This window comes from Vidua macroura, chromosome 31 (assembly GCF_024509145.1).
Source record: "Vidua macroura isolate BioBank_ID:100142 chromosome 31, ASM2450914v1, whole genome shotgun sequence".
Taxonomy (NCBI): Eukaryota; Metazoa; Chordata; class Aves; order Passeriformes; family Viduidae; genus Vidua; species Vidua macroura.
In genome coordinates, this window is record NC_071601.1 from 387768 (window position 1) to 397105 (window position 9338).

The following is a 9338-nucleotide window of genomic DNA, read 5'->3' on the forward strand; positions in this document are numbered from 1 at the left end:
GTCCCTGTGCTTTGTACAGGTTTTCTTGGAATTTGTTCTGATGTTCACCCAGTTCCTAAGACAGCAACCTAAAAATCACTCATGAGTACATCCTGGGTCTGCACCTTGCAAAACAGCTGAAGAAATAGAAAAAAAGAGTTTACAAAAAATTAATTATGAATTAAGGTCTGGAATCTGATGACAAAGAAGTCTGACGGTTTTCAGGCTTGGGTATTGCAACAGAGATAGAGATAAGAAATTGCTTTGAGCCTTTTTTATTGTTGTTTTCCCCTGAAATAAATCCAAGGAAATATTTCTCTCTTGAAGATTCTTAGTTGATAACTCATCCCATACTGGTTTATGGCCTGATTTCAAAGATATCAGTGTACAAGCTGAAAGCCCTTCTGCCTCTTGATTGCAGAGAAAGATAAATATCAACCTCATGCTGTCAACGAAATGTACATTGGGAAAGAAATTACCCAGTGTCACAACCTGGGTTATTTTCCCCTAAATCCATTAGCCCCGAGTACTTCTGTTATATATTTTCCCACTTGCTCCATTTTATGAATTTCCCTGCTGTTGGTGTGGCTTTTAAATAGCTGGAATAAAATTGCCAAAACCCCAGTCTTTGGGATTTTTTTCCATGCCATTGCTGAAGATATTTATAAAAATGCATCCCCACATGGAACACTGAGCAATCACAGCCCTGACACCCCCATCCTGCTCCACACTAAGGCAGGAGTGAGATGTAGATGTGAACAGGGAAGGGATGAGAGCAGCAGGGACAGGCTTGGCCAGAGGAAATAAGAGACACAAAGTTTGTTAGAATCACAGAATCACTGAATTATTTAGGTTGGAAAAGAGCTCCCAGACTACTGAATCCAACCTGTGACCAATCCCCACCTTGTCAGAGCACTGAGTGCCACATCCGGTAATTCCATGGACACTTCCAGGGATGGAAACTCCACCACCTCCCTGGGAAGCCCCTTCCAACTCCTGACCACCCTTTCCATGAAGAAATTCTTCCTGATATCTAAATATTAATAGGTTCCTCCATCACTTCCCCAGCAGTCACTTCATTGATTGATTCAAGTACTGAGGGAATAAAGGCTAAAGAGCTTTTTTTTGGCATGGAATGAGCCTTCCTCCACAAACAGGAGGACCTACAAGTTGCCTGGAGAGGGTGTAGAATCTCCTTCATTGGAGATATTCCAGAACTGTCTGGACAAAATCCTGTGCAATGTCTTCTAGGATGAGCCTGCTTGAGCAGGGAGGTTGGACCAAATGATATCCAGTGGTGCCTTCCAACCTTATCCAGTCTGTGTTTCTGTGGTCTTTATCCTTAGGAAGGTCCAGCAGACTAAAAACAACCTTTCCCTGGTCACTCACAGGGAGATGTGACCTTGTCCTCAACTTGGACATTGAGACTTGAGCCAACAGGGTGGAAAGAAATGAAAACAAAACTTCAGCTTCCAAAACAGTCATAGGATCATTCTAGAAGGAAGCCTGGTGACACAAGAGTGACACTGTTGTTTATACAAACAGAAAAAAATAAAAACCAACCTTGCTGCCTGACAAAACATACTTCAAGTTTTTACTGAAAAACATTTCTACCAGACACAAACAGTCCAGAGTTGAACCCAATCTGTCACTGTGTGAAGGAGTCCCAGCTTCAGGTTTCACATCCTCCTCTGGTCAAGCTACTTCTATGTTAATTTTCAGAGTAAACTGCTTTGTGTAACAGACCTTGATAGGGCTGATCACAATTCCCTGAGAACTGGATTTTCACCTGAAAATAAAGTTATATAGGAAAGAGAATTTGTTACAGGAATTTACAGCAATGTGGAATATTTTAAGCCTTTGTCCCTCACATTTCCCTATTTGATACAGCTTCAAAGATTTCCTTGTTTATGCAAGAGAGAGTATTTGAACTGGAAACATTTGGAGAGTCTCAAGATTATGAAATAATCTTGGTTGTTAAGTAGCATATGACAACTTGCCTTGAATTGGAGACATCAAGTTCTACTCTCTGTTGAAGTCTCCCTTTGATTAAACCTCATCACCAGGCTCATTATAGAATCATCAAATTGTTTGGGTTGAAAGTTCCAGCCCCCCTGTCATGGGCAGGGACACCTTCCTTAGATTGTGACTCAAAATGCTCCTGCTTTAAAAAAAAAAAAAAAAAAAAAAAAAAAAAAAAAAAAAAGGCTTCCAGAAGTCTTAAGAGTTTGGTCCTTTGAAAAATGAGAATAGTTGTAAACTCGTCATTTTTATGAAATCTAAAACTGTTCCCGTTGCCTGCAGTGAAAATACTTCTGATGAGAAGTCTACAAGAATAATGCTTCCTACCAGATACCTTTTCAAGAGAGTGCCAGTTGCCCCAACAACAGCATCTTGAAAATTGTACTTTTTGGGGCTTTTTCATCTGTTAAAGATTTACAAAAGGAAATACCTGAGTTTCTTTCCATTCTGAGAAATCAAAGGGACAGAAAATCACAGAGCCAAAGATAAGGACATTTGACTTAATGGTCTTGGAGGTCTTTTCCAACCTGGATGATTCTGTGACATTGAAAGCAGTGAGGCAGCGACATCTTGAGGAAATCCCTGCTCACTCAACCCTTTGGTGGCACTCCAGGCATTATGGAATAAGGGATCTTAGGTTCTTGTCTGTCTTACTGATCCATTGTCTTATTTCAGTATGTCTCCTGTCTATATATTCTTAAATTCACCTCGAAAGAGCTCTTAAAGGAGTTCAACTACTTTTTTTATGAATTATAACTCATATAAGGTAATTCCTACAGATTCAAGCCTTTTTTCCAGCCCTCCATCCCCTCTGTCTATCTCACCACGGGGAATCAAGAGAAGACTAAGCAGTTAAAGATCCTGATGACCAGTCCTGATGGCTCAGCAAAGGCTCCCCACAGCCAGGTGTTTCAACAGAACCAACAAAAAACCTCACTGACATAGTGAAACAAGTTCAGTGAGAGCCGTCAAGGTGGAGGGGGAGTTGGATACAGGGGATGTGAGGAGAGATGGGGAGAAATTGGGTTTATTCAATCTGAGGAAGAACATACTAAGGGATCTTATCCCCCCTAACAGCTACTTACCCTTCCAAAGGGGTTTTGGGACCAGAAGAATTGATACCCAGACATGAAGCCACATCTGGGGTGCCTGCCCACTATTCCTGTCAGATTTGCAAACATTGGATAAGGGAAAGCTGAAGTTGTGCTTTGAAGAAGCATAACTTTGAAGATACTTTGAACACTCACCCAGCAAGGAAAGACCACTCTGCCATGGCTCATCCACTGCCCTTCAGCAGGGATTTGGGGTACAGAGTTACAGAGCGGGAAGGCAAAAGCAAGTGCCCATCTCACATGCCCACAGAGGAGGCATCCTGACCCCGGTGTGATTTGAACACACAGCCTTCTGATCTGGAGTCAGACGCGCTGCCATTGCGCCACGAGGTCAGAGGTGAGGCACTTTTTGCTCAAATATCATTCCGGAGTTTGGGGCATTCTTTAAGGAAACGGGAATTCTGCATCACCTGACAGAGGAGTGGCACCATCGTCGCCTGCCTTGACTTGCTGAGAAAAGAGGGCTCTAAATGAGATACTTAGAGGAAGAAAGCCAAAAATGGCCACTGCCCAGAGCAGCCCTGCAGAGCCTCTCCCAGGAGAAACAGGCTCCTGGATATGGCGTCTCCAGAGGGACAGGAAAAATAGTGGCCCAGTGTTGGAACCCTGGTTACTGAGACTTTTAGACTTTCTGTGCTGACAGGCACTGGCCCCTAAGAGAACACTGCATTTGACCTGAGGCCATGGAGAAAACTTCCAAAATTGAATGATAGAACTGGGATTATGGGTGTGTAGTTTGAATAGAAATGTGTAATATCACATAGTAGAAAACTTAGAGTTAAAGGTTTTAGAATATAGTAATATATATATAACAAGATACAGGTTTTAGAGCAGAAGCTAGTCCTTCTTCTTCACCTTCTTCTTCATACGTTGGAGTAGTATTGTGTCATTAGATTAAAAAATCCACATTGTGATCCACAAGTATATAGTTGACTTAGTTATTAAGTCAAAAAAATAATAATTTAAGTGTCATTTCTTAATTGAACAGTTTATCCTTGAAAAAACTTATCGAGAGAGAGATACAGCTCCATGTTTAGTTTGTTGAAATAAAATACTGTAGAGCTCACAGTTTGTGAAACTATTATATAGATAACAACTAATAAACATCTGAGTCCAAACATGAAATAGCATCTCACGCATTTCGTCCTAGCCTTAACAAAAAAAAAATAAGCAAAAAATTCCGCAGCCCAGCACCTCCCGGGGACAGAGGCCCCATTCACCTGGAAGATGCATGGATATCAAACCCATGATTCACATGTCACAGATCATAAGCAAAGTGCAGGACAAAGCAGGGAGATGTGGTGGGTGTCTGCTGCGCTTTGCCTCATGAGGAAGCTGAAGTGGGTGAAGGCTTTCTCTGAAAAGTGGAAAAAGCTTCTCAACTACAGGCTCAGTTGCTCCTGGGGGACCTGGACTTATCTCCATGTGATATTTCCCTGGAAGACCAGGTGAGGTTGTACAGTCAGTCCTGGACTGTTTAAGGACAATGGTTCAGAGTAAAACGATGGAAATAGAGAGAGGTTCCTGATGAACACCACGAGGAGTTTTTTTCAAGAAAAGAGTGAAAAAGAGTCTGGTCCATCCCACCTCAGAGGCCAGGTGAGAATGTTCCTGAAATGAAGGAAGAATGTGATGATAGCTGGAGACAGGGACCATGGACTTCCCAAGGGCAGAACACTCTGGGACAATACAATTTCTTCCTCGATGGCCAAATGGACACTGAGAAACATCATTAATTTTGACTTTGGTTTCACCTCTGACAAGGACTCCCAGACGTGTCCCTGCAGCAGTACACGCACACAGAGCAGCTGAGCTCAATCCAAAGGCAAAGCAAAGGGCCAGGAACAAGCACTGAGGGGGTTGGGGTCAGGGGTTGGTGGTCCAGGGGACCCTTCACTGCTGGATGCTGAATTGGGTGTGGTTTGGGGTCTCTGTGGTGGGAGCAGAAGCTGTTCCACAGAAGGAAGGACACGGCCAGCCTGGCGGGGACATGGGAATGGCAAGGGGACAGGGCCAGTGGCGCAATGGACAACGCGCCTGACTACGGATCAGGAGATTGCAGGTTCAACTCCTGCCTGGCTCAACACTTTTAGCCCACGGAAATTCCTCCTGCTCCCTTTGTCAGCACCTTCCTTCTCCTGCCCATCATCCATCCTCCCTCAAGCTCCTGATGTCCTGCCCCACACTCCAAAAGGGGCAGGGCTGGGGCCCACACCAAAGCCAGGGGCACCACAGCAAATCCCACAGCGGAATGCAGGTACTGCTGTCCCACAGCCAGGACAGAGACAGCACTCCCAGGATGTGCTGGCACCTCGTGTGCCCTGCTCCACAGCCCCCTCCAAGGCTCACACTGGCCTTGCTGCCCTTTGACAGTGCCATGACAAGTTCTGCTCTGGAATCAGTGCCCTGCTCACAGCTTTGATGTCACAAAATGATGTTCCTGTGATGGTGATGTTGTAGAGATGGAAGGTTAAGGGCCTCAGGATGGCAGCTGTCCCTTGTCACCTCACCACCAGTTTCAGGGCGATCCAGGCAGGACTTAAACCTACAGTCTCCTGATCCACAGTTAGGTGTGTTCGTAGTCCATTGAGCAACTGGCCCCAGCCTCTGATCCCACCTGCTGTCCTCACTTCAGGACCACCTGGATTTATTGGTGGTTAAAGGGAAGTGGCAGGATTTCACCTTGCTCCCACCTGCCCATTCCATGTCTGCCTTGCCCTCCTCACCTGTGGTCCCACTGGTTCCACCACCCAGAAGAGGAGATGCCTGTACTGAGCTCCAGGCTCAGCTCAGCTGCTCTGTCTCCTGCCTTCCTATGGGATGTGTAGTTAAACTTCCCAGGCCTTATAGAACTCTCTGGAGCTGTGGTGCCCAGTGGAGGGGAAAGCTTAGCCCAAGACCACCTCCACTTGCTCCAGCCTGGTGACAGAGGGGCGGGCAGGTGAGCTGTAGCAAGATCTTGCTTGATGGCCAATTGGTCTGGGCTACCCTGCACATGGACACCTTCAACCTTCCTGGCCCAAGCCACAGACACAGTGAAGGTACGAAACAGTGATGACAGGACCATGAACAAGCAAATAAGGGATGAAGCAACAAAAGAACATGGAAATGGGAATTTTACATCAAATAACAGTGATCCGTGTTGGAAATTACCTTGTGGTCTCCATTCCAGATCTCTGCTTAATTTATGGCATGCAGATCAGGACTGCATCCTCAGACTGAATATCTCCAAGGATGTAGAGGCCATGGCCTCTCTGGGCTCCTCTCTTAGTGATTTACCATCTCACAGAGAATTTTTTTCACCAGTGTGTCCAGTCAGATACTGCCCTGATACGAGGGAATTTCTGCTGTGCAGGAAGCCCATCAAGAAGGGACAACACCAGAGAGAGGCAGGTCACCATGGGGGAAGATGTCCCCTGTCACCACCAATATGACAGCCAGGCTGTGGGCAGGAAAATTGCGAACCAGGCAGGAGTCGAACCTGCAATCTCCTGATCCGTAGTCAGGTGCGTTGTCCATTGCGCCACTGGCCCAGCCCTCCCAGTCCTCTGGGGGCTTCCCATCACTGGATGGGCTTTGTGACAGAATTAATTAAGTACAGAAAAAATAGATTTAGGAGATCCCTGGGAAGCAGGTGATCTAATCCCTGCTCAGGGAACAACAGTCTTTGATATCAGGTTGTAGTCAAACCTTAAAAAACTCCAAGGATGGAAGCTCCAAAGCTTCTATGGGACCTTGTCCTACTCTGAGACCATTGCTGTCCCATGCAAAACTTGTCAAGGCACTGTCAAAGGGCAGCAAGGCCAGTGTGAGCCTTGGAGGGGGCTGTGGAGCAGGGCACACGAGGTGCCAGCACATCCTGGGAGTGCTGTCTCTGTCCTGGCTGTGGGACAGCAGTACCTGCATTCCGCTGTGGGATTTGCTGTGGTGCCCCTGGCTTTGGTGTGGGCCCCAGCCCTGCCCCTTTTGGAGTGTGGGGCAGGACATCAGGAGCTTGAGGGAGGATGGATGATGGGCAGGAGAAATTTCCATGGGCTAAAAGTGTTGAGCCAGGCAGGAGTTGAACCTGCAATCTCCTGATCCGTAGTCAGGCGCGTTGTCCATTGCGCCACTGGCCCTGTCCCCTTGCCATTCCCATGTCCCTGCCAGGCTGGCCGTGTCCTTCCTTCTGTGGAACAGCCTCTGCTCCCACCACAGAGACCCCAAACCACACCCAGTTCAGCATCCAGCAGTGAAGGGTCCCGTGGACCACCAACCCCTGACCCCAACCCCCTCAGTGCTTGCTCCTGGCCCTTTGCTTTGCCTTTGGATTGAGCTCAGCTGCTCTGTGTGCGTGTCCTGCTGCAGGGACACGTCTGGGAGTCCTTGTCAGAGGTGAAACCAAAGTCAAGATAAAAGATGGTCCTCAGTGTCCACTTGATCACTAAAGAAATAATCTCTTCAAAGAAATCTATTCCTTTGGTCTAGGGTGGTCTGCCTTTGGTAAATCCTTGGCCTTCCAGTCATTTTCATTTTTTATCTTTCCTCCTTTTGGGCATGGCTTTCTGAAGGATTGTTTCCATACTGTTCAGGCAGACTCAGAGCTGTGATTGCCCAGACTACAGCTTTCCAGATGGTCTTAATATTCTTGAAAAAATCTTTCCGTATTTGTTCATCAGAAACTTGTCCCTTTTTCCATAATCCTACACAAGAGTAATTGCTCTTCATTCCCCTCCAGGTATCCTCTGGACTGACCATACCACCCCATGTTACCTTGCCAGGCAAGCATGTGCAGGTCCTCCAGAAGTAACTGAGCCTGTAGTTAAGAAATTTCCTGCATTTTCCTGAGGAAGGCACTAACTCCTTCTTGAGGTAAATTATGACAGACCTCCACCACAACAAAACCTCCCTGCTTGCATCCTGACCCATAATTTCTATCCAGCACAGCTCCCTGCTTAAAGGAGAGCTCTGGGCGTCATGTTCCCTGTAGAGTCTAGTTCATGCCCCTACCCCCTAAGCCCTGCCCCTCTGTCTTGGTTTGAAAAGACAGGTAGGAAGGCAGAAGCCTTCCTTGAAATGGAAAATGTAAACCCCCTCCCTCCGAATTTTTATAATTTTGAAATTAAGGGGTTCTCAGGCAAAGATATGGGAAGAGGAGTAACAGTTCTTTAGTAGGAAAATTAAAAATACAAGTGCAATAGTACAAAAAGAAAACAAATCACTGACAGAGTCAGAATAGGACCTGACACCCTGTGGGTCAGGGTGGTGGCAGGAGTCCCGTTCCATGGTGGCTGCAGCCCTCCTGGAGTGCCAGCTGGAGCAGGGATCCTGTACAAGGGTGGAGTTTTCCTCTGAAGGTCCAGTGCTGGTGTAGATGGGCCTGGTCTTCCTCTGGGAATCCAGTGGAGAAGAAAGCTGCTCCTCTGGGAATCCAGTGGGAAAAGTTTGCCTGTGGTGTTCCAAGCCTCAAATTCTATCCAGGTAGGAATGCTTGGCTCCTCCCCCTGGGCAGAGTATCTCCCAGCTGGATGATGGAATTTTCTCAGCCATGCAGTGACACTCACTGGCCCATGAACAGAAGATATCTCCCTGGAAGGAGGATGGACTGTGGAAGATATAAAGAAAAGCTGCCCAATTAACAGAAGACAACTGCCCCACCTCCAACAGATGGAAATAGAATACACACCCCTAGCCTAAGACACCCTCCCACAGAGCAGCCCCCCAGAAAAGCAAAGGAGTGCCAGTGGTGCCCCAGAGTGACCCCGGTGTGATTTGAACACACAGCCTTCTGATCTGGAGTCAGATGCGCTGCCCTTGCGCCACGAGGCCAGGGTGGAGGGGGTCCAGGGGCCTCGGATTGGCTGCTGGGAATGTCCTTTCCATGGGGACCACCCTGGGGTGTCCCTGCACCCCAGGAGCAGGGCTGTGGCTGTGGAGGGACAACCTGAGGGGAGGGTGGCCAAGGCCTGGCTGCAGAGACCAGGCTGCAGGATGAAGGTATGGGGTGGGATGAGGGGACCTACAGGGTCAGTGAGGGCAGGAACCAGGCTCAGGGATGCTCCAAGGGAGGATGGTGGCTCAGGGGGGGGAACACAGGGCAGCCCAAGGTGGGTTTTGTCTGTGAACCCAGTCAGAAATGGTTTTGGCAGAGTAGAGCACACGTGGGCTCAGGCCAGTCACAGCTCCTGATGTGCTGCCCCAGCCACAGCCCTGTGCTGGCTGGGAGTGGCACCTGGAGCTCCTACA

At 47.5% G+C, this 9338-nt stretch overlaps 1 long non-coding RNA gene and 5 other non-coding genes across 7 annotated transcripts; 2 read left to right on the plus strand and 4 right to left on the minus strand.

Annotated features, from left to right (window-relative positions):
- Positions 1-3374: 3374 nt before the first annotated feature.
- TRNAW-CCA (transfer RNA tryptophan (anticodon CCA)) lies at positions 3375-3446 on the minus strand. The gene has a single exon. It is a non-coding gene; the product is annotated as a tRNA-Trp (tRNA).
- A 1677-nt stretch (positions 3447-5123) lies between these two features.
- Positions 5124-5196, plus strand: TRNAR-ACG (transfer RNA arginine (anticodon ACG)). Its single transcript has one exon. It is a non-coding gene; the product is annotated as a tRNA-Arg (tRNA).
- Positions 5197-5693: 497 nt separating this feature from the next.
- Positions 5694-9035, plus strand: LOC128820829 (uncharacterized). 2 transcript variants are annotated; one of them, XR_008440980.1, is made up of 3 exons: positions 5694-6154; positions 7831-7964; positions 8450-9035. It is a non-coding gene; the product is annotated as an uncharacterized LOC128820829 (long non-coding RNA). The 2 variants fall into 2 exon arrangements; XR_008440981.1 differs by having other exon boundaries at positions 8574-9035.
- Positions 6574-6646, minus strand: TRNAR-ACG (transfer RNA arginine (anticodon ACG)). Its single transcript has one exon. It is a non-coding gene; the product is annotated as a tRNA-Arg (tRNA).
- On the minus strand, positions 7159-7231 carry TRNAR-ACG (transfer RNA arginine (anticodon ACG)). The gene has a single exon. It is a non-coding gene; the product is annotated as a tRNA-Arg (tRNA).
- On the minus strand, positions 8850-8921 carry TRNAW-CCA (transfer RNA tryptophan (anticodon CCA)). Its single transcript has one exon. It is a non-coding gene; the product is annotated as a tRNA-Trp (tRNA).
- Positions 9036-9338: the final 303 nt, after the last annotated feature.